Source organism: Lepidothrix coronata, unplaced genomic scaffold (assembly GCF_001604755.1).
Source record: "Lepidothrix coronata isolate B3197 unplaced genomic scaffold, Lepidothrix_coronata-1.0 Scaffold65, whole genome shotgun sequence".
NCBI classification, from domain to species: domain Eukaryota; kingdom Metazoa; phylum Chordata; class Aves; order Passeriformes; family Pipridae; genus Lepidothrix; species Lepidothrix coronata.
Genome location: NW_016690245.1, coordinates 247,722 through 273,571, shown reverse-complemented (window position 1 = coordinate 273,571; position 25,850 = coordinate 247,722). Strand labels below are relative to the sequence as shown.

Sequence of the window (25,850 nt, the reverse complement as noted above, 5' to 3'; positions counted from 1 at the left end):
TAAAACTACAACGTTTATAAAGGATGACACCAAAAAAAACCCAACTAAAAAATGTTTTTAAAATGTACAGTCCTTTAGTTTTCCATGTTCTAATATGAGCCACTGAACAGGAAAGGATAATTGTCATTCATACACAGTCCTCTTGTTGAGGACTTTCTATGATGGACGAAGATACAGAAAGAAACAACAAGAATTAAAGACAAAGACAAACTTTTTCTTTGTGAGAACCATCAGGTTAATTAGTAAAAAAAAAATAAAAAGTTTGTTCCTAATACAGTTATCAAACTGCTGCTACTCTCTGCTTGTAAAGGCTACAAGGTGGGAGTAGCTGTTGAAATGAAGTTCCTCCTGTTCCCTCAAAACTATTTCCTCTCTGACCTATAGATTATTTTCATTTTCTCTTCTGCCTTTTGGTAGTCATGGGGCATTTTATACAGAAAATGCTTAGTGTAGCACTAACCAGTCCTCATGTTCTCCAGAAAAATTTAAAAGGTTAAATGCAAGTGTGTGAAAGATCGATTCAAGACATGAGTAGGAGCATGTTGCTTTTCTTAATAATGAATTTAATCTGTTTAAATAATCTGACTGTACTAGTAGGTAATATCTAAAAACATATTTAAAGTAGTATTGTTACTTACACAATTCAAAATAAAATTTGGGTCAACCAGGCGTATTAAAGAAAGAGCCTGGTAAATGAATGTGTTATCCCTATTTTTTAGAGCTGTCATAAATCATAAAATTACTAGGATTTCTGTAAAGTATTTGCTCCACAGTTACTCAGAGCTAAGGAGACTGTATTTTTACATATATTACTTTTCAGTTGTATGCTGATAAGCCACGTCTGGAAATTACTGCAGGAAAGAAAATCTGTGTAGGATAGTCAAATACAAGATTAATTTCACATAAGTATTAAGGTCTTGTGAAAAGGAAAACTAGATGGTGCTAGAAATACATTTTCAGTAAAGATACCTTTAATACTATTGCAGAAATCCTGACAGTATAGAGTGCTTCATGTAATTATGAATTTACATTTTCACAATATTAACTACATCTTAACTACATTTTACCATAGGCACAACCTACAGATGGTAAGTCAGTTTGGATCTAGTTACAAAAATCACATTTGGGATGGAAAGTACTGGCACTACAAGAGCAAATAACAGCCACAGGGCTTCTCCACCTGTTGCATGTTCCATAAACTTAATTTACATTCAGGCTCCTCAGATGGTCATGAATCTGATCTTTACTTACAATGGGAGGGACTTTGCTCCCCAACACTCCATTCTGTTGTCCATCCACTCAAGAAGTGTGGGAAGAGAGATTGTCATTGAAGACTAAGGCAAAGCAGTTGTTGAGTACCTCAGCCTTCTTGAAACAGGAACCAGGCCTAAAAGAGTTAATTCAGATATCTTGGCCTGCTAAGAAGCTCCAGTACCTGTTTTGCTAGAAGAACATTTTAGGAGCACTGGTTAACATCATGTTCTGTTCTGCTCACTGGACCAAAGGCCTTATTATAGAAAGAATAGGAGTAGTACACACACAGCAATAAATTAGGGAAACTAGACGTTTGAATAAGATCTAGAAGGCCCAGAGCCAGGATTTTGCAAGCTTGAAGAATTCAGGTCACCTAATTGAAGAGGTCAAATTGAGGAAGACGTCCATGGCGACCACCAGAGGCTTGAGGAGAAGACCCCCACAGTAAAAGACTGTGCATGTGTTTAAAAACTCCGCCCAGAGACTAGTCCACTTGTTAATCTGTATGTTAAATGATGTAACCCTGTATCTAAAGTGTATAAAATGGCTTGCTTTTGCACTTTCAAGTTGAGCAAGTTTGTCCAGTGCAAGCTGGCTTGCTCCCAGTGTTGAATAAACAAATACCTTGCTGCTTAAAGATAAAAAAGTCTCTGAGCAGTTCTTCATACCGGATATTTCAGATTCATCCTCATCCATTATTACTAGTTTTCCAGCATTTTTTTATTGGGGAGATTATACCTTCTTTGAACTTTTTTTTTAAGTTAACACATCTGTGGAAGCTGTTCTTGCCATTGTTTGCGTACCTTGCGAGGTTCGATTCCAGCTTATGAGATTCACCAAAGCTTAAACATGCTGTAGCAGAATGGGTGTAAGTATCTGAAGAAAATTAAAGTGTGTACTCTATGTAGCAAAAATACCCCCGAAGGACATCACAGACATCTGGTAACATATAGGGAAAAAGCAGGGAAAAAAGGATATGTACCAAGTATCAATGGTAGTGGCAAAACCCAGGCATGATGAGTTCAGGCAATCAATGAAAGGATTTCTATCTTACAATGAGGTCCTGTGAGAGTATTTTACTAAGTTTTGAAAAGGTGTAAACCTATCTACCCTAAAAAGGTTCTAAAGTGAATCATTCGATCTGTTTGTCATAGTAGACACACAAATATAGAGTTTGCATTGTATACCTCTTCAGTAAAATATTATTCCTTTCACAATTTTAGACTGTTTATACATGCATATATATATATGCTTTATTTACTTATTCAGTAATTTTGCTTTTAACACAATTATACTTATACTTGCTTTGCTTCTTTACTCTTCTAGCAGGCTTTCATCCCTATTTCATGTGCAGTTATTACATGAATTATGTAGAAGCAATTTTTTTAATGTGATATCCTGACAAAAATGAGTTTGTTCAACTATAGTAGCAACGCAGTTCTGGCAGTCAGTTATTTCATAAGAGACTTTTATTGCTATCAGAGGAAAAAGAAGTGGATAATCAGTACCCTAAGGGAAATATATGAGTGTTATAATTCAATTCCTAAGTGACCTGGCAATTAATAACCAATAATGATGAGGGCCAAAGAGCAAAAGAATAAGATACGCTGTAAATTATTTCAGTAACAGACTATGTGAGAAAGGGCATCTTATAGGCCAATAGAGAATTCTTTAATACTCCTACATCTGTAAGTGAACTTTGCTCTATGAAACAAAATAATATAGTGTACATCCTTTTATGATGATAAAATTATTACATAAGTAGTGTTAAATAATTTTTCATAGCTGAAATATGCAAAGCTCAGCAATTTCAGCAACATAGGGCTCACTAACATCTACATATGTGTAAAGTATGGTACGCCTTAATGATAGTGCTGTGAAATAAGATATATTAGCATGCAATTTGATGCATGGTAAAGGAAAAAGACAAGAAATAATCTATACGTAAATGCAAATACAGAATAATGTAGTATGACAGCACATTATTAGGAAGGGATAATTCAAGCTAATACTGGGAAAACAGAAATTTCAACTTATCTGTGCTTTACTATTATTCTTGGATTTTCTTTTTTTTTCCCATTGCATTTTAACCTCAGTCTTGGGTATGTACTCATAAGATACATCAGTGTCTTATTGCTGGGCTCATCCTGACACTCATATATTCAGATAAAACCTTAGCTGAAAATGGGTGATGATACAGATGGAAAATTTGTAGAAATACAGTCTCATGAGTGTCTTAAAAAAATCCTAACTTCCTTAGATTTCAAGTAACTGTGTTTGTGTCTACTAACACATAGCTGTATGTGCAGCTTATACATTAAAATATGGGGAAAGGACTTGTTTAAAATACCTTTTTAATTAGTATGCTTCTCCAATTTTTTTTATTTAAAACAATTTTCAAGTATCAAAATAGTCAAGTTCTTTATCCATTTGGAAAACAGACAAAGCAAATATATAAAAATGTTTTTAAAAGCCATATCCACAAACATCTACAAATAATCATTTAGGTTGGAAAAGATCTTTAAGACCATTGAGCCCAATCATAAACCTAGCAGTGTTAAAGGGTGAAAACTGTCTAAAAAGTATAGAAATATTTACTTTTGGTAGGGCAAAAACTGTTACTTTCCCATAAGAATGCATAACAAATATAAATAAATAAATCATCTACGTAAATAATAGAGCATAAAATAAACCTCAACTTTACAATGTCAAAAGACAAAATTGACCTCAAAAATTTGAATAATTTCAGTAATGTTGATATGAAGCAAACAAACTAACTAAAACTTCTGAAATGTCATTGGCATTTAGGAAAAAGTTTTCCGCATAATTGAAATCTGGGAATTTCTGAAGTTGTGATTACATAATACCAAGGAATTTAATTGGGAAAAATGCCTTTGTGTAGACATGTAACATCAATGCCAAGCAGCATAAATATCAAGAAACAGAGTTCACCTATACCAGGAAAATATTTCTTTACTAGGCAACATTTTCAGTCAGTGGAGTTCAATTTCTCTGTACAGCTAAATTGGTGAAAAAACACTGTGGAATAATTTTGGTTTAAATCACTTCCTACTCTTCAGAACAGTTCCTTGACATGAGTTGAAATCCAGTACAGGGCAGAGACACTTCCAATACACAGTCTGGAACTAACCCTTGTAGTCTGCTAGCAAAGAGAGAGAAAAACTCATGCTTACTTGGCTTGCTAGTACAGATTCAGTCAATAAATTCATTCTGAGGATTTATATAAAAATTAAGATCATATTTTCCATCTTTTCCTTGAAGAATTATTTCATTGCAAAGACTTGTTTTTGCTTTAAAATGTGTGTGAAGGGAAGGGTGTCCTATTTGTTTCCTCCCTGTGTATTAAATAAGCAGTTTCATGAGCTCTGGAAAGATTTTTACTTCATGTGTCTTGTTATTATGATGACCAAATGTTTGTGTGGCTTTTTAGAACTTTGATCTGTATAAGTACAACGATTTTACTGTAAATTGTATGGTTATTTTCCTTGCTCCCTGTCACAGTTTAACCCCAGCCAGCAACAAAGTGAGCTGCTCTCTCATGCCCCCACAAGTGGGATTACTCTAAGAGAATTAGAAGAGTAAAAGCTAGAAAACTTGTAGGTTGAGATAAAGACAGTATAATAGAGAAAGGAAAAGCTTCACACACAAGCAAAGAAAAATGAGGAATTAATTCACCACTTCCCATGGGCAGGCAGGTGTTCCGCCAATCTCCAAAGAGGGCAGGGCCCCATAACACGTAACAGTTACCTGGGAAGGCAAACAACATCACTCCAAACATGCCCTCCTCCCTCCTTCTTCTCCCCACTTTATATACGGAGCATGATGTCATAAGATGTGGAATATCCCCTTGGTCTGTTGAGATCAGCTGTCCTGGCTCTTTCTTCTCCTAATTTTCCATTGACCCCCATCCCCCTTGCAAGAATGGCAGAACAAAGAGCAGAAAAGGCCCTGGCTCTGTGTAAGTTCTGCTCAGCAATAACAAAAATGTCCCTACATTATTACACTGTTTTCAGGATAAATCCAAAACATATCCCCATACTAGCCACTGAGAAGGAGATTAGCTCTATCCCAGCCAAAGACCTCAAGACCAGTATTTGGAACTTTGTCAATGTGGAAAATATTTTGAACGTGAGCAAGGCTTGAGTTATATGATAATTAATTCTACTCTTTAAAACAGTGGTGGCTATTCTCAATCAGCATTTTATTTCAGTCCTTCTACTTTATTCGGGTATGTCTAAATTTCTGCAGTGACAGGAACATGGAAGAAAGCTAATGTACCTGGAATTGCCTATTCTTCTTTTACATTCAGAATAATAAAATTAAATTGTTCATGCAGCTTTTCAGATGTCGGGTGTTACAAGGTGTTTTACAGAGTAATGAATTAAAGGTTGGTAGTACCATGCCCGGTAGGCAAATAGAGCTTCTATTATGCTACAATTGTTCTCACACAGATGTAGAATTGCAACCTGATTTTATATTAAGAGCATGAATGGAGAGAGAACACTGAGGTTGTTCTCTACTCATTACATACAGTTCCAACAGCTCTAAAAACTTTCAACTGAATAGAAGGTGTACAAGGCAGAAAGAACAGATGAAGAAATTAGCAACATCTATGTTTTGCCGTTATTGTATTTAAACCACCAGAACTAACCTAAAGCCTATGTTGGCATTGGGATTTGTCAATATGCAAAAAGATTGTAGTCACAGAGAAAAAATGTTCAACAGTATTCACAATTTGTTTGCAAAGCACCATATCCAAATTTATCATCAATATAAAGAAACTATTGTAAGTGAAGTATAAGAGTTCTGTTAAGTGCTAATGTAGATCTGAATAAATAATTTATTCAGTGCCCTCTTTGTCCAGACTTTTCACGCTAATTCCATCTGGTCCCTTTCTGTCCCACTTTAATTTTTTTTTCTTTTTTTACTGTGAATTGAAATCTTTCTCCTGCTGTTTCATTTCATAGGGAAGTAATTTACATAAGAAACTAAACATATTATTTTTTTATTAAACAGGAGATTTAAGTCCTGATTTAAAGGGAAGGACTGCAGATAGGGGAAGCAGTGGTTAGTTGAAGGTTTCCCCATCCAGTTTACTACAGAAAGGCTTTTGTAAGCCTTCCCGGGGGAAACAGCCTCTGAGCTTCCACCAGCTCTGATGTCAGGTCCTCCAGGAGCTGCAGGTGGATCTCTGCTCCCCTGTGGACCTCCATGGCCTGCAGGGACACAGTTGCCTCACCATGGTCTGCAGGGGAATTTGGTCTGACACCTGGATCACCTCCCTCCCCTCCTTCTTTACTGAACCTGGGGTCTGCAGCATTGTTGCTCTCACATTTTCTCACTCCTCTCTCCGCTTGTCTTTCTTCAGCAGTTTTTTTCTCCCTAACCCTGTTATCCCAGAGGCACTGCCACCATCAATGATGGGCTCAGCCTTGACCAGCAGTGCCTTCATCTTGAAGCTGGCAGATGGTTGGCATTGGCTCTGTCAGACATGGGGGAAGCTCCTGGTAGCTTCTCACAGAAGCCACCCCAGTAGCCTCCCCATTACCAAAACCTTGCCATGCATACCCAAAATATGCATTTTGAGAAAAATATCTAGTTTTTGGCCAGATCTTATGAGATTAACACAGAAAGTGGTGGCAATAAAGGTAACGATGGAAAAAGAAAGCCAAAGGCTACAGGATCTGCTCTTTAGAGAAGAACATCACATTTCTATAGTTGTGACCAACCACTGGCATCAGATTATACAAATAATTTTCAATGAATAAATTTGGTATTGAATACATTAAGCCAATTACAACAATAATTGCATAACAACAACCTAAATATTAGATAGCTATTCTGAAAAACACAGAAGAAAATCAAACACTAAAACATCAGAACAGTTATTCCTGTAAGGTCCAGCAGTGATCTATGCCTATATGGTAATATGATATATATGTTAATAATTGCTTTGCAGCTTTTGATCACTACGCTGTATTGTTAGCTAGCCATGGGATTAAACTTGAACTGAGAAAATTGAAACCCCATGCACTGAATGAGTATAATAGACTGCTCTGTGTGTAAATTACATTTACTTGGCTGCAGCCAGCAAGATAAAATACTTAATCTAAAAAACTAATAATCACAAAACAGAAATTCGTCACTATAACTCATTTCTCTGGTACGTTACAAATTAAAAAATAAACACTAGAGGAAACTATATACAAGAATCCCAGAGGCTCTTAAACAGTTCAAAAGGGATCATAATTTAATAGCTGAACAACTATAATATTACTTTATTGATGGATTATGCTCATAAGTTGTGACAGTGTGGATAAATTATATTTTTTTAAAAATCAGAAGCAAATAATAGAAATATATTTATAATGGTGCTATTGAAATTCAGTTCTTAAGTTTCATAATGTTGTGTTTACCTTTCTCATGAAAAAGTTTCACATCACAGTTAAACAGTTATTATTCACCTCTAATTGATGTAGGTGTTCATCCTGCTTTCACTGAAATTAGGAGCATAATTATATATATTAGTATAAAATATTTTTTTCCATTTGATGGAAATATACTGAATTTAAAATAAGATATATATTTTAGATTGCAAAGATTATGCCTTTTAATATAATACAATACAATCATAGAATCATAGAATTAGATTGTAAAAGGTCTCTAAGGTCAGTGAGAACAACTGTTAACCCAGCACAGCCAAGTCCACCACTAAACCGTGTCCCCGAGTGAGACAAAGACATGCCTTTTAAATATCTCCAGAGACGGTGGCTCAACCACTTTCCTGAGCAACCTCTTCCACTGTTTGACAACTTTTTCTGTGAAGAATTTTTTCCTAATACCCAATCTAACATTTCCCTGGCACAGCTTGACACTGTCCTCTCCTCCTGCTGGTTGCCTGAGAGGAGACCGACCCCCACGTGGCTACTACCTCCTTTCAGGGAGTTGCAAGGAATTATGAGGTCTCCCTTGAGCCTCCTTTTCTCCAGGCTAAACATTCTTAAATCCCTCAACCTCTACTCATACGACTTACTCTCCAGACCCTTCACTGACTTTGTCGCCCTTCTCTGGACACACTCCAGCACCTCAATGTCTTTCGCAAAGTGAGGGGCCCAAAACTGAGCACAGGATTTGAGGTGCAGCCTCACCAGTGACAGAGGACTGAGGACAGAGGACTTATCCAATGACTCCCCGGTCCTGCTCACCACACCTGATGCAAGTCAGGATGCCATTGGCCTTATTGGCCACCTGGGCACACTGCTGGCTCATTTTCAGCTGGTATATCTTTTACTGGGAGAAAAAACATGGATATTTCTATAAACAGAGTTATAAGGAAAATGAATACTCATTTTAACACGAATTACTCACACAGACTCTCATACTGATGAATAAAATAATCCCTATTCTCTGAATTAAACTACTGTGGACTAAGAGTACATTAAATTTGAAGACTCCTTTTCAAGAACAAATTTATTTCTCTAGGAAATTCTCCTGCAGACAAACTGCAAGACAGTCTTTGCAGTGGGTATACAGTTACATTATTGTCTAGTCATAGTCAATAGAAAATAGACTATCAGCTTCCTGATGAAAGTTAGAAGACTTATTGATCTATTAATTTACTTGTTAAACTAACTTACAAATTTTCTGCTCTTGCAAGCATTGGTGCCTGTATAACTGGTCCAAAAATAGTAAATGTGATTACTTTTCAAATTAGGTTTTCTTTAGGAAATCTTACCCAGCCCAACTTGTTCAATAGGCCACCCCTCCCTGGCCCTCAAAATCAGCATATCCACAAAGTAGAATGATATAAACACAGTCTCCAAAGATCCTTTGAATTTTCCTTTGTCCTTGGAAAGAGGTGAGAAAAAAATTTTTTTTACACTAAGTCAATATTTACCTACCTATTCTAACTATGACAATAAATGGTAGTAGGGGACAGAGTGAGACCATGAAAAGGACAAGAATAGCAGCAAATTTAATAGTTGTAGTTGTTAGTCCCAGTTAAGCCAAATACTACAAACATTTCCACCCTTGTTATTACATAGGAATAATTATATTAGATTTGATTCTAAAAATCATGGTATAATATAATCAGGTATATTTAAGTGTTTAAATAATCACAATCTGCAATTCTTTTGTTATAGAGCCTGTAAACTCAAAAAAGGATCTTGTTGATGTTGCTAAACAGAAGAGTACCACAGCAATGACAAAAAAATCCAATTAAATGTAATTTACAGATGACTGGGAAGATTCACAATAAATTGATGGTCAAGCAGGAATTTGAAAGAATTAAAACTATGTTGTGTCTAAGGTTATTACACCTGACACATTCTGAACTGGATGTGAAAAAGCTGTGACTCTTACCTTTGTATGCCTTACCAACATTTAAATAGAAAATTAAAACATCTATAAGCATTTATCAGTTTTCAGTTATATAAGAACTCAGTAAAATATAAACCAAGATCTTTTCACATCATGGGAAAGAACATAAAATCAAATGATCAGGCACATAGATTTTTTTATGCTAGTAATAACTAGTAAATCAGACTTCAGAAAATCTCTCTGTTTTTACTTGTCATGCTAGCAGTAGCTTAAAAATTATTGTATCTATAAAGGATGGGAATGAAGCTCTCAATTCTACTCATGCTTTTTACATAAAGCAGTTATTGGATTAAAAAAAACACCCAGAATCAATCCAGGGAAGGAATATATCTCACCCTTGATGCTTCTCCTCAAAATTTTTCCTCACTAAAATAATTTCTAAAAATTCAAATTTCTTCTTTTCTTTAAAACAGATGAAAGTGAACCAGCCTACCTATAGGTACAAAACCTGTGTTTTTCAAAATCTACATACTTGTTCAGACATAACTTCACTCTAACTGAATTAAAAAAAAATGTAAACCCCTTAGCCTTTTAGCTTTACTAGAAATATTTAATGTATACATCTCGAAGATCCTATCTATCACATATGATTATGAATATGAGGAGTATGTATGCATTGAAACATCAGTTGAAGCTAATCAGAATTCATGCTTTTTTATTGAACTCCATAGAGATTTAAGCTAACTCAAAAAATAATACTATGAGAACTATTTTAAGACATGAATATCTGGATGTGAATCCAAGAATTAATGAGTAACGTATTGGTAGTAAACCTTGCTATTTACCATATTCAAAATATATTCTACTTGAATTTCATCTTATTAGCAAAATATGCTGTATTTCTTTAAAGCAGTGGCAAGGACATCATAGTTTTCTGTGCTCACTCATGTATATATATGAATGCTATTTAATGAGCTGGAAATGCCAGATTTTTTTGTTATCATTTACTGAAATGGTGAATTTCTCTAGTGTAAGAGTCCAGTTATAACCACCTGATCATATTCATCATCTGCTCCCAAACAAATTGACAAGCAAGAAAGGTTTACATTTAAAATACTCCATCAGAATAGAAGATTTTTATACAAGGATTATAATAATCCCAATTTAGAATAGAGATCAAATCTATATTTTGTGACCTGAGAAGATACTTGGACTACCTTTTTCCTGTATTGTGAATCAGGTAAAAGCAGAAATAATGGAGTTTCAATCGTTTATCAAAAATTAATCATAATCCAAATAACTGTGTCACTAAATTGTGATTGGAATTTGGTATTTATAGAAATTTTGTGTGAAAGATGGTTTTTTATAAATTTATCCTTTAGTTTTATATATAATTTGAAAAGGCAAAATAATTTTTTCTCCCTATTAGAGGTAATTAATTATGAATTAAACTGTGTTTTAAATGAGAAAATTAATTTAGAGATTTTTTCCTGATTCTCTTTAGACCTTAAATAGGACAGGAAACCAAAAATCATCAAAATTACTCTATATGAGTAATTACCTTTGTATTGAATCTAGGCATTTATTTTTCAAGAAATAGATATACTGTCATTTATAAGTCTCTTGATACAAGAAAGTCAAATGGAAAGGGCTTTTTACATCTGTTCAGTACTGTCTTTATTTATATCATAATCCAATTGTCGATGTCTTATCTATCTCAGAATGTAGGTACATGAACCAAACTGCAATATAGCTGAATTGCTCTGGTGAAAATGCTTAGGCCAGGTGAAAATTCTTGCTGGTCCACATATTTTCAGTCATATGAGCAAAAAAGTGAGGCAAATAAGGGTTTGGAAAATTGCAGGCAGTGAGATTTGTTGCAGGAAGTTAGTCTGTTACATGAAAATATCCTTTCTATTGTATGAACACTTAAGTGTCTAGACTTCATATTTTCAGGAATAAATCAAATAGAACTTATTCTATCTCTAACTTCATTGAAATAAAAAATATTAAAAAATTATTTATTATTGTTAATTGTATTTTTAACATTAATATCATAACCGTCATGATTTTTTGAATGGACAAGAATGACAATCTCAGGACTTGAAATTCACTTCAGGCAATGGTCACAGATAAATATTGTATTAGTTGAGAACAGAGAAATGTATTTCTCGTTAAGTGATTTAATTAAAAAGAAAAATTTAAAATTAAAGCTGTTAAGAACAGTCTTTGCTGTACTAAAATGGGAGTGACTGTGCCAAAGAAAATTAAGTAATATTAATATAGGAGTAATTAATGAAGAGCCATGATAAACTTATTGAGAACTAGTCAGTGTTCCTGAAAATCTTTAGAGACAGAATGACTGACTTGACTGATTCTGTGGTTTATGTTTTTGCTTTACTTGAGCTGTATGAAGAATGTATTAATTTTCAGGGATTTTAATTCCCTTATTCTTCTCTTATTGCTTCATACTGAAATGAGCCAAATGAAGCCATTTAAAATAATTTTGGCAAAATAAAATCTGCCCAAAAGATCAGACTTTTAATAAGGCTTCACTCAAAATAGCAAAAAAAATATAACCTCAAATTTCATTTATTTTCAACAAGTACTCTTGCACAAGCATTTCAGTTTTGACATCACCATTAAAAATAAATTTAAAAAACTCTATCCTATATCCAATCTTCTATTTTTTTCTAATCAGAATAGTCCTTGATCCTTTTCTAGGGTGAAAAATGAACCAAAAAGGAAATAATCGTTCAAGAAAGAAGATTCTGAACAGAGAATGAATATGTTTAAGCAATAGTTTGATATTTTTCTAACAGGAAGCATAAAGATTTTCAATCCAATTCTAAAAATAATTGCAATAAGTCAAAATTTAATTTTTCAGCATATAATATTTTCACCTGCAAGGTTTTGTCAGACTCTAGCAACCTGAAAATTTAGTTGCTTCATCACTAACTTTTGTTGATCCACCAATTACTTCCAATGACTGTTGCTGTTGCTATCCCTCCAGTCTCTCAGTGATAATGCAGCATATGGTTTTCCTTACAGTCTTGCAGCCCCTATTACAAACCCAAAAATATCACCACGAATGGATTTAATTCCTCCAAGAACTGCTAGTTCAGAATAGCTGAAAAGGGATTCAGGTTCCTAGATACATTAACACTTTCAAATAGACACTATCCCAGTGCACTTCTACCAAGCTGCCCTTGTCTAACCTCTTGTTTCAATATTTTTCCTACTCTTTCTTGCTGCTTCCACCAACAGAACACATGCCTTTAACATCTCCAAAAAAGCTGGAGATGCTTTATAGCCATAAGGAAAGGGTATTTCTCTGTCTTGATGGAAAGAGTATATTGAATACTTTTATTTTTTTTGTTTATTTAAAAAAAAAAATAGAAAATTAAACCAGGCAGCTTTCCAGCTCAGTTAGGATGGAAAGCATATCACAATCAAGCATAGGTAGAAGAAGGAGAGGAGGGTACAGAAATAAGAAGGATCTTGGCAGTTCCAGTATGCATGAGTTCACAATGGGGAGACAGTCATTAGGGCACATCATCAATTTTTTTTTTTATAGTCATGCATCATCTACCCTCCTTGTTAAGATCAGAAGGCCGTTGTGGACTCAAAGTTTTAATCACAGTTTTTCATAAAATACTCTACTACATAACGCCGATGTTACTGCAGACTCAACTCCATTGCTGATTCTTCAGTACCTTTGCCACCCCACCCTTTTGCAGCCCACAAATCACTTCTATAAGAGGTCACTGCATGTCCAGAAGCTCCCAAATTACCTCTCGTGTTAGGACAATGGAAGCCTGAAAGACTCATGCTCTTGACTGATGTCATTTCATCGATATGTCACCTGCTATTAGCAAATCCAAAACAGTAACTGCTTCAAATGAATTTATTCTGCTTTGCTATCCATTTTATACTGTGCATTTGTTTTTAATAGAGCCTTATATGGTTCATTGCTCACTGTGGAAGTGTAATCATATTTTTTGGCCCTTCAGAGTAAGTCGGTATCAATGACAAAAAGACCAGAGCTGGGAAAAAAACTCTGGAGCTGCCAAATGCAGGTTTTGGATCCCAAAGGCTGCAGGGATTTAAAATACAGCTGAATTTGGATTCCCAGCTACAGGCAGAAGCTTCAGGCCAGTGGCTGCCAGAGGCTGCACTGTGAGCATTCACAGACATCAGAGGACAGAAGGAAATGGGAAAAAAAATTATAGGGACTTTTTAATGACTTGCATCTGCTATCTATGAAATTTCCCAATGTAGGCAAAGAGCTGTCAAAAATTTACATAAAATTTTCAACCAGGATATCCCTTATGATTTTTTGATTCACACAGATGAGCAAACTAGACTCAGCTGGCACAGGTAGTAGCCATGGCCTTACATTATCTTCTGCTCTTGTTCTTTTTTATGTGTCCCTTTTGCTTTTGCAAATACCAAATAAGAATGAGACTAAGTAAAGAAGAGTGATTTAAGTCCATTCCTCCATGAAAAACTTATTCCCTGGCCATCTGGCAACTCCTTAGGTGGTAACTAAAGATGTTCAGTGATAGATGAGGTTGCATTTGTGAACTTTATGAGCCATGGTAGTAAGAATCTAAGTGCCCTGCCAAGTAACAATGACATAAAGGCTTCATTAATCTTGTCTAGACCAGCACCACTGTTATAGAGGGTTGTTTCCCTGTCCTACTCTAGGAAGGTGATGTGAACTCAGCCACCATGTATTTTGCTAGGCATCTGACAGTGGTGATAGCTGTCCACAGAAACAAAAAAAAAATCCTATAAACTGCTTCTTAGTTGCTGAAGCATAACTGTTGGGGAGTCTGGATATGTAGATATGTGTGCTACCAGTATAGTCAGAGAAGCTGGGAGGTTTGCTTGGGCAAAGCCTGATGTGACTGCTCACAGCACTACTGAAAGGTAACACGGATCAGGAACAGTTGATGTTATTTTCCAAATAATTTCTCAGTCCTTGAACTGACCATTAGCAGAAATGGAAGTTGAGGTTGCAAGCTTCTAAATGAACCATTTTAGTTTTCTTCTTGACAGCCACTCTTGTTGCTATGCTGGTCATTTTCCATTTTCTTATGCACAGAACACATTTTTTCTAATCCTGCAGTTTTTCTTCTGCTTACAGTTTCCCCATATTTTGCATAGTGACCCTGTGCAACAAGGCATCGTTATTCTAATAAACCAGACAATGGAGGTAAATGGTAGCAGTTCAGTTTAATTTTCACCTTTTTCCCCCTCTCTTTTTAACAAGTACAGACCTGCCAATTTGGGGTAGTGTACCACTGACTCTGAACAGCTAAGTTCAGGTATAGAGTAGAGCTTCTTCTTAGAACAGTGTCACCGATAGATGCTGCTTGTTGCTACTGTGCTGACATGGTTGCCCAAGGCAGAAGGCAAACATGTTGCAGTGCCATTAGTGTGCTCCAACGAAGCTGTGGATTAGTCCCACTTTGGGATAGAGGACTCATTTTACAGGAGTTGATATGACAATCAGAGCAGACAAAGGACCCTCTCAAAGTGGTGATATAAAATGAGTTATAACAAACCTCACAGGAAAAGCAAGAATGGCTGAATACAACACAGTGTGAGGCAAGGCAGCCTATCTGTGGTGCACACTCACAAAATGGAACCCTCTACCTTCTTGCAAGTCCACTGGTTCCTGCTTGTAAGAGTCATGTACCCATGCTGTTTACAGTCTCAGCTTTCCATAAATTGAAAATCTCTAGTACATGTATCCAGTACCAATTAGCATCAAATCAAAGTTTTGTTGTCTACCACATCCTTTGTAGGTTTGTCTGGTACTGAATAAAGCTCCTTTCACCCTTTACTGTTTCCTTTTATGTATCTTCATGAGTTGCTCTTGGTTTAAATTTCAATTCTTTAATGTCTAATCTTTTTAATCAATATATAATATATTTAAGACTGTGTTATTATGGTAGAACAGAACTTCTTTAAATTAAGCTTTCTTTTTTTATATTTCAGTAAGTTTATTTTCTGAGATTTGTTTTCACTTCCATCCAGATTTAATAGCATTCAAAGCTGTGTTTCAAAAAGTCAAAAGAATAGTAGTTTACATATATAAGCCTTTAACATCTCAAAACACTAAACTTTGAGTAGTTCTGAATTTGTTAAAGCTCATTTATAAACTCATTTTTAATTGATCATTAACAAAACTATTCTCTTTTCTTCTTAACAATCTTAGGAGAGGTGGCTCTTCTAAATATTTTGAATAGGTTAGATATTGCCAGGTAACTAATTCCTCAGAGAATATAAATAAATAAGTATAAATTATCTCTCATAGGTTTCTGTATTAATTACCTTTCCTGTAACGTTAAGGGACTTTACTATATTGCACAATCGTTCTTAATATTCATAGAATCATAGAATGGCTTGAGTTAAAAGACACTATAAAGATCATCTAGTTCAAACCACCTTTCCACCCACAAGATCAGGTTGATCAGGACCCCATCCAACCTGGCCTTGAACACTACCAGGGATGAGGCATCCACAGTTTCTCTGGGCAACTTATTCCAGAGACTCACCACCCTTCCTTATGTATAAACTAAACCTGACCTCTTTCAATCCAAAGGCATTCCACTCTGTCCTATTACCTGCCTGCATAAAACTTGCTCTTCTCTTCTTCTCTTCTCTTCTCTTCTCTTCTCTTCTCTTCTCTTCTCTTCTCTTCTCTTCTCTTCTCTTCTTTTTTCTACTGAGGACATATTTAATCTTTGGAAGTCTTGGGTATGTAGAACTATGGATTATGAAAGAGAAATTTTTTAAGACTCTTTCATTAACAATTGGTAAATACACACCATTGCTTGTAGGACTGCTTATGATACCATTCTTTTCTAGACCAGTGAATTCATGTACCATTTTTCCAAAAAAAACCAAACGAGACAAAACCAAGTAAACAAAATATTTTCTTCCTATTAGTAGGCATTTGGACTGTATATTTGAGCGGTATTTTTTCCACTCAGAATTATGCAGATCAAAAAAGATTCAAAACTTTTGTTTAGCTTAAAATATTTGACCCCATGAAGTGATATACTAGGTCACTAGAGGCTGAAATGTTTCACTCTTTTTCCATTACCTGGTAGCCTCAGTAGGCACATGGACACACAGTATATTGGATATCTTTCAGAGAAGTAACATTAAAAGTACATACTAACCAAGAGCAGGTTTGGCTTTATTTTTTTTTTTTTTTAATCCACAGTACTCATTACTCTGTACATTTTGTTAGACCTGTTTTCACTAGAATGTGTGTCATTACTATAAATGTGCTTAAAACTAACTGGATGTGAATCTTTTTCCACCTTTAAAAGGTCCAGTTGTATTTGTGCAGTGCCTGACTTGAAGAGGATACTCATATGGACAGTTTACTTGTATCTAACAGCATCTGTCCACAGAGCAGTGCAAGGATGTCTGAAAAGTCCCCCAGACTTACTAATTCCTAGCAGACCCAGCAGGATGATTGTATGTATGCTCATTGTCTTCAAGGGTAGTACTGAGCTGATAATTGTTGTATTTATATTTTCCCTAAATAGCAAATTCTTACTTTAGGGCATATTATTAAGTCTGAAGAAATTTAAATGAGGATATTAAAAGTTTGGTACAAGTGAGCTATAAGACCCTCAGGACCTCCACAGTGTGCTTTCAGAAAGCTAATCTTACACAGCATTAAATTGCTCTGCCATCCTTGAGGGCTTGAACGCTTTTTATTTCAAGTAAGTTAATTCACCACCATTGTTTGAATAAACAGACTTACAACAGCATTGTGATTTAGCATATCTGTCTCATTAACAAAAATGAGCACAGCTTTTTCTTCATTAACCATAAAAACATCAGTACCTCTTTTAAAAATATTAAAATGGATTTCTGTTACATTTTTTTAATCTAAAATAAATTTGAGACATATGAATGACTGCCATCTTGTATTATTATTTCTTTACAATGTAGCATCCTTCCAAGATTTCTCTGATCAATATAATGTTTTCAAGGATTGTTTTATTTTAAAAAGAAATGCATAGAACTTGATCTGAGAAGAGTTCTTGAAAATTTAGTTCACTTATTGTTTTGTTTACATCATTAATCAAAAAAAATCAGCATTATTAAAAAAAGTGTTTTGATATTTATATATGAATGGTAATATAATGAAAATTATCTTGAAACATTAATTTGATAAACATGTAAATTAGTCTAATTATATTTTCTGTAATACCAAAAAGTAAGCATATGCATTCCAACCACAATTTCTAATACTTTTCAAAATGTAGATAATTTGTTGAAAACTTTCCTTAATATTTGAACTGAACAGGTATTGTACCATGATATCAAGGAGCCATCTTTCATGGAGTTATGATGCTAAGGCTCAAAGAGGGATACAGGTAATATACATTACCACTATCATTTAAGTAGAGGTGTTACTTGTTACTCTGGATTCACACTGGGAGCACAACTTTAACAAGCTAAGCCCTCTATATAATTTCAGATAATTTAGAGTATTCCTAGCTAAAGGGTACTGATGCTAGTGCTCTGTCAAGCAGCAACTGTACTTCATTCACTGGAAGACTGAAATTCAGTCATGTCTCTGTCTCTCTCTGTATATTCTTTAAGTACATTGAATGTCCCAAATATGTGTCAATTAGACTTTATGAAGAAAAAAAGTACTTTTGACTGTCTCCTTTTTCATAAGACTGTAAGTCATGTCTTATATGTCATTTGGATATTCACCAAGACAGATTCAGATCATGTAAATTTATTTATTTTCTCATCATCTAGAAACATATTTATTTTGGTAGCAATGGACAAGTATGTTTGCTTTAGTGTAATACTGGGAATACAAGAATGACATTTTCATTTTAGGCACATTAGACAGATTAATCTTGTTGATGTCCTTTCTTTGATTGGCTAGGAAAGGTTTTCGACTTTAGTACATGGTTTCAGCCATTATAGAAAACTGATTTTGTAAGTCTGATCCATTGTTTGAGTACAGAAAAACATACTGGGAGTCCTTTCCCCTTGAAATTAGAAGACACTCTTCTTTCTTGCTCCAAAATTTCAAATTTTGCCCTTCCACTCACGTTAAGCATGAAGTCAAGGTCATGTTCTTAAAAAATATTGAATTATTAACATATATTTATTTATATTTTTGCCCAGATACATGTCCTCAGGTTACCCAGAAACTGTATGAACCAGTCAGCATTTTTCACAAAAATACAAGTTTTGACTTAATAGTGATCTTGCTCTAAACTGAAGCTTAAACTAGAAAAATGATTATTGGTTCCTATTTCCTATTTTTCACAAAAATGTTCTGCCTATCTTCTGTAGATTAGTTGTAAATGCATTAAGACTAATGAAATGCTACAGCTGACTAAATAAACAAATTTAAAAAAATTATTTTGGCATCACAGCAGATGTTCCATTTAGTTAAAAAGTAAGCCTTGACAGGATAGCTAATAGTGACATTGCTAGGACCTGAGATACTGGAAACCGAAGGTCAAAAATTGGCTCTAGTTAGAGATATTTGTACAACTCTCAATACCTCATGTCAATTAAAAGCTGTGTTGAGTGACAGAAGTAGGAACACAGTGAAGCTCCCTTCAGATGGGTAAAAATTCTTGACTTCCTTGATATTGCCCAGGAACGATCTAATGAAACTTTTGATGAAACTAGCAGAGTTCTCTTAAAAGAAAAAGAAATTAATATAAGAAATCAACATTAAAAGAAAAGTAAAATTATGTATTAGAAAAAACCCCTAATTTTATCTCTAGAAAATCAAAGAGATGCTGGTAAATGAAAATATCTGAAAAACAATAACACATTAATTTAAAAATAATTCAAAGCAGATAAAGTAAACATTAACATGAAATTTAAGCAATGGATTTGTTTTTATTTCCAAGAAATGACACCCTTTGCTTTTTACTATAGATTTGACAAGTATCGTTCTGAAATTTTCACAGTACACCTTACAGCTGCTGTTGACTTAGAAAGGTATCAACCCTTGGAACTACTTGGAAAATACTTGTAGTTGGAGTTAGTTTTATAAAACTAAGGCTTTCTAAACACTAATCAAAAAGTCCTAAGTTAGAGAGAGTCTGACAGTTTTTTATTTAATAATTTCATTTTACAAAAGGAGAGTAATACATGCAGAATAAAATCCAAGGCTCTGATCTGCTCCTTTTGGATGAGTTGAAACTTCTCTTTCATCCCACAATGTAAGATCAAATTTTAAGTTAGCTTTGAGTTTGAAAACTTTGTTAGTGGCAGATTTTGTGGGGAAGAGGGTATGGGGAGGTGCCTTTTGCCCTCAGAGTGACTTTCTATTCTATGAAAATACATGTAAAGTATCCTTCAAAAATATTTATGGTTATCTCAACTTTCTCTTATTCAGTGAATGTTTTAATAGGTTGACCTTGAATCTATACAACAAGGTAGAGTATCATCAAAGGTCAGCAATCACAACAGCGTAATGATCCATAATCCATGAAACTGAGGCAAAACTGAAAGGTTTATTAGACATTTATTGATGTCATTTATTTGATGTTTCAATAACAAAGTGGCAATATATTGCAGTCTAGTAAGATAATTCCCTGATTCACATTTGCCTGGCACACATCACAGGAGTTTATCATAAGATAAATCATTTGATAAGCTTCAAATAATATTTTAAGTTTCAAATCCTTGTCTTCAAGAACAGTGGCAGAAATACTACTGATGCAGATGAATTCTGAACAAATGTACTATAGGCATACATCCCTTGTTTTCCTTAACATTGAAATCATCACCAGCAGTGATTTGAGGGCTTTGCACTTGACTGGCACTCAGCAAATTTGCATATTTGACAAATGTGTTGACAGAAATTCTGAGTTTTAATCCTGCTTTTGATAGAATGTCTTTGGGCACTTGCCCAGTTAAGTGATTTTGTTTCACTTTCTCTATAAAGAGAGTTATCGTAAAACTTATACTTCTCATAGACTTAAGTAATGTTGGCAAAGCACGTTGAAGATAATAAATTATTGATGCAATTTTAATGTAATTAAATTAAATTTTAGACAATAGAATAACTTTTCGTCCAGTCTGGCCTTCTTACTGAATAAGTCATTGTGTTTGGCAGCTGATTCTTGTATATGCCTCAGCTGGATAACTAGTTCCCTTTTTAACATTTCGGGAGTAGACTTTAAGACACGAAATTACATACAGGACTTTCATTAGCATAAATATAGAATTTATTTTTATAAACAGGCTTGACATCTAGAAATTCATGTATCATGGATTTTCAATGTTATGTGTTACAGTGAGCTATTTGATACTTGCATGATCAATTTAGTTTGAACTTGTAAACAACATGGCAAAAACTGAGAACGGAAAACTGAGAAAGGAAGAAAAAAACAATTGAATTGTTAACTCAGCCAAAATAGAAAGCTGAAATTTAGAGCTCCACTTGATGTAAATGGGGTGCTCTTTAGCAACTACAGTTACAATTATGAGCAACAACAAGAGCAGAAAGATATGTGCCAATTATTTTGGCTGTACTTTGGTTAGGTTTGTCAATGTCGTGTAGGACAGCTGGGACCAGGAGCTGGAAGACATGGGGGTCAGGGCAGGCCCTCACAGAGCATGTTTCACCAGCCCAGAAAGGAGTACAAAAAAGGATCACTGCCCTGGACCTCTTGGCTACACTCTTACTAGTACCATAGAGAGTTTATTTGACTGCCTTTGCTAGAAGGGAAAGTTTTTGTCTCATGTTCAATCTGTAGCATGTTAGAACTTCCAGGTCCTGTCCTTCAGAGCTGTTTTCTCTCCAGCTGAACCCCAACCTTTTTGTGGGTTTATCCCAGCTAAGGTGCAGGACTTTCCATTTGCTTTTACTAAACTTCATAAAGCTCCTGTCAGCCCATTTCCTCAGTCCATCAAGATACTATAGCCCTCCTTCACCAAACTGTGTCACCTATGACATGAACATATTTGAGTTCATTATCCAGGCCATTATTAAAGTGTTAAGCCTTCTCATTTCCAGTCTCAACTCCTGAGAAACACCACTAGTGAGCAACTAAAAGTTACCAGTTAGACTTCATATAACTAATCACAACCATGTGAACCTTGGGGTCCTGTTTTCCAGCCAACCTACCCACCTGATATCAGAATTTGCTGGTAGGCAGACTACATCTGTAAGAAGATAACTGGTCTATACGAGCATGATAACTGTATTCTGCTTTCAAGCTCTACACATTCTTAATTTCAACGTGGAAGTACAATTGGAATTGGAAAAAAGGAAAACATAGTGATGTGATACGAAGAATACACAGTTGTGTTAATCTTTATGTGACTGTATGTAAGTCATACCACTGCCTTCTGAAATGACTGTAGTATCTGTCTTTTCTTTGATTCAATCAGAATATATCTAACAATAACTGATGCGAATGTTGTGGATGGTCAATATGTGTGTCAGATTAAAAAAAAAGCTGTAAAAATTAAAAAAACCCTGAAACTTTGCTCAGAAATGATAAATATAAAACACGGCATTTGTCATAGGAAGTCCCTGAATAAAGCGGTGGAAAATGGGAGAAGAAAGTAGCATTTAATACTTACCTTTTTTTTAGAATATATTACCAAGCACTGTAGAATATTGAAGTATATTAACCATTAGTCTGTCTTTTTAAGGCAGTTGTGATTTTTTTTCTGTTTTCACATGGAGTCTTGCCTTCTCCTCTACATTACCACAGGGCTGGATGGAAGGTGATGGTCTTTGTCATTGTTTGTGACTTTACTTCACACTGGTTTACTCATAACCTTTTGATTCTTGAGACATACTTTCTGTCTTACATTTCTCTTCTTCTATCAGGGTGTTTAGATGAAGAGTAATACAAATGTATAAGTATTTTTAGAAGCATTTCCAAGCTATTTACTATGATAAGCATGAAAAAAACCATCTTCCATGATTAAAAAACCACTTCTAACTATTCAGTATTCTACCTGGGTTAAAAAAAAAGCCAGTTCCCCCCCCCCAGTTAACTAATGAAATATGAAAAAACCTCACCTATTTAGCACTTCATTTTAGTTATTTTTTTAAATGTATGGCTAATACTGTGTCAATAATCTTTACTGTGTTTATTTTCAATCAGTTATATTTTCCTTCTTTTCCTCGTGAATTTCTAAGTTGATTAAATGGTGCAAAGAAATTATGAACAAAAACCAATTACTAGATCAGGTGACCTGATATATAGTATATAAGTTTATTGCAGTTATTCCTGTGTTGAGACGTAGCTTCTTTGGCACTACCACATTTACTGGAAAGACATCAAGCACTGATACAAAGATTTTAAGGGAATAATCTACCACATTTTTGTTCAGGTGTTCCATCACTCTGTCTTCTCTGAATATGTACCTTTTGCCTAATATTACCTGCCTTTATATTACTTCTTCAAGTGCCTGATCATCTAGCAATTATAATAAATATTAACAAGAATAAATATTTATGCCGGGTAACATATCATTTGAAAACAGACATGCTTTCTATCCAGAAGTGCCTTCTAAATCAATACAGACAGAAAAGCAAAACTAAGAACTCTATCTTTTTCTGTTGAACGACAAACCAGAGATGGAAGCATCTCCAGTATCAGTGCATGTAAAGGAATAACCCCTACAATATCACACTCACGATACTTGTGTTACTTACCAATAGCGTGATTTCTGAATCCCACACCTGGCAAGGACAACGCTACTTGAAACCCAGGACTCTTACCATGGAAACCAGTACTAAAATGTCTGAAGTCTGTAATATATACCATGTCTCTGATTAAAAAAAAAAAAAAAAGATAAAAATAACAGAGGCCTCCTGAACCATCACGGGAAGAACCTTGCAATGCCACAACCTGCTGTGTCTTTGTCACAAACAGCCCTGATGCTGTGCTGACAGCATATGCAGTTTTGTGACCCCCAGAGACTGAGAAAAGCTGCTATGCTGCACTGGGACTGCAAGTGATGCCAGTCCTGCCTGCATCCATAACTGCGTGGGACAGAGTTTTCGTTCTTCAGCTACTTTGTTCTGTACCTTTCTGTAACATATTACATGACTAAAAAACACTTCTGAGCATATTTGAAATATTCCCAATGTGTTCAGAAATCTGAATATCTGACGTGTTTTGGGAGAAAGAAATCCAAGGTTGTTCCTGGCAAATTCTGGCTATGTCATATCTATTATGGAAGGATCTGTTTGCTCTGAATTAGATAAGACAAACCACAAATATTTCAGCCTTTTATAAGGTTATTCCCTATTTTAAATTCAAACTGAAGAATTTACAAAATTGTGACTTGGGCAGGAGTTAGTCTTATCAGATAAACTTTATCCTTTACCAGTGCTAAGTACTGTGTCAATGTAACGAGGTGATTATGAACCAGCAATGCACTATCATGGCAATTAAGGCCAACAGTGTCCTGAGCTGTATCAGAAGGAGCCTTTCCAGCAGTTCAGGGGAGATGATCTTCTCTTTCTACTCAGCTCTGATGAGGCCATATCTTCACTGCTGGATCTAGTTCTGATCTTCCCAGTATAAGAAAGATAGAGATCTTACTAGAGCAGTCCAGGGAAATGCCACAAAAATGTTTATGGGACTGAAGTATTTGAAAAATCTTAAAACATTGAGAAAGCTTAATCATATTAAAAATGACAATCAGAGTTCCATTAAGAACCCCCTTGAACATGCCATGAACCCATAAAAGCAGAGCAAGCATTTGTATATTGTTAATGGGGTTCTCCAGGTTAAACTAATCATACTCATATACTGTATTACACCATTCTAAGTTCTCAAATTACCCACAAGTAATTTAATATACTTGAATCATATGTCTACAAGCAGTGCCAGAATCCATTTGCATTTTTCCATTGAATAGGACATTATACAGGGCAATATGATAGAAATATACCTTACAATAAAATCTTACTTTGAAATGTCAAGTAGATACATAGCAGAGACAACATATTGCCTCTGTGTTTTAGATAATGGATTAAGGAATATGGTGCTGTAACAGGACAAAAGTACTTAGATCACTGATGAAAGACTTCATGTCAAAAGGCTTGTACAAACCTTATGGGCACTGACCCACAGTGACAGCAGTTATCATCAAGTCTTGCTGTATCTTACTGGATGGAACAGAAGAGACATTTCCTCTACGAACAACTTTTTCATCATTTTACAGCATGTCAAGGGAATATATTAGTCACTATCAGCACTCCGGCATACAGACTGTGTGTCTGGCAATATTTCATCAAGAAGCAGACACTTAATTAGGGAAAAAGAGTTCATGTTAAAAATTTCCTTTAGTTGAAGAATATTTTGATAAATATACAGTTGAATATATACATATGTTCTAAAACTTTGTTGCCACTAAACTTACCAAGAAAAAAAAAAAATGAAGAAACGCCGAAACAGAGAATTGTTCATGTTGGAAAGGACCGCTTGAGATCTTCTACAGTCCCACAGGTCAAGGCATCTATTAATGTGACAATCACAGTAATCTCATCTTTTTCTTTGGTTCTGCACAAATACAATTCTCTGACAATTTTCTTCATTTTTTTTTTCTCTGTTGTGCCCATCTAGTCCACCAGTACTGTCAGCTCATAATCCATTATCACTTTTTACTGTTTTAACTGTTAACCCAATACTGTCAAGTTACCACTAGGAATAAAGATGAATGGTAGAAATGTGATTTATAATGTATTTTGTTATGATTCCATGTAAAAGCATTGCTTTATAGTGCAGATAGCTGTAGTATAAGTTCCATACAGACTATAGTGCTTTTACCAAAAACACATAGAAATATAAACTGTGTTAAATATAAAGATAATACATATGTCTCTTGGAGGTGAGTTTCGGGCTGGCTGCGTGTGTATGCTTGCGTCCTGAGCTGGCTGGGAGTCCCCCGGGAGTCTCCCCCAGCCCCGCGTGTGCTCCACGCGCAGAGCAGGCCCCAGGCGCAGCCGCAACAGGAGAGGGGAGAGAGAGAGTGGGGGAGCCTCACCGGCAGTTGCTGCACGCCCATGGAAGAGGAGAGAGCAGCTTCGGAGCACACTGAGGTTTGCCATTCCAGGTTCGGGGGGGAAGGCAGAGGGGAGTACAGGGGATGGGAGGGGGGGTACAGGAGTGGGGGTGGGGGAAGAGAGGGGAGGGGTATCGAGTGGGCCATGGGGGTCCTCTGATTGGCAGGAGGGAGAGCGGGGCACTCCT

The 25,850-nt window shown here is 35.3% G+C and overlaps 1 long non-coding RNA gene across 1 annotated transcript; it reads left to right on the top strand.

Annotated features, from left to right (window-relative positions):
- The first annotated feature begins 5,167 nt into the window (after nucleotides 1–5,167).
- On the top strand, nucleotides 5,168–18,011 carry LOC108498866. The gene is made up of 3 exons (XR_001875336.1): nucleotides 5,168–5,233; nucleotides 16,950–17,100; nucleotides 17,942–18,011. It is a non-coding gene; the product is annotated as an uncharacterized LOC108498866 (long non-coding RNA).
- Nucleotides 18,012–25,850: the final 7,839 nt, after the last annotated feature.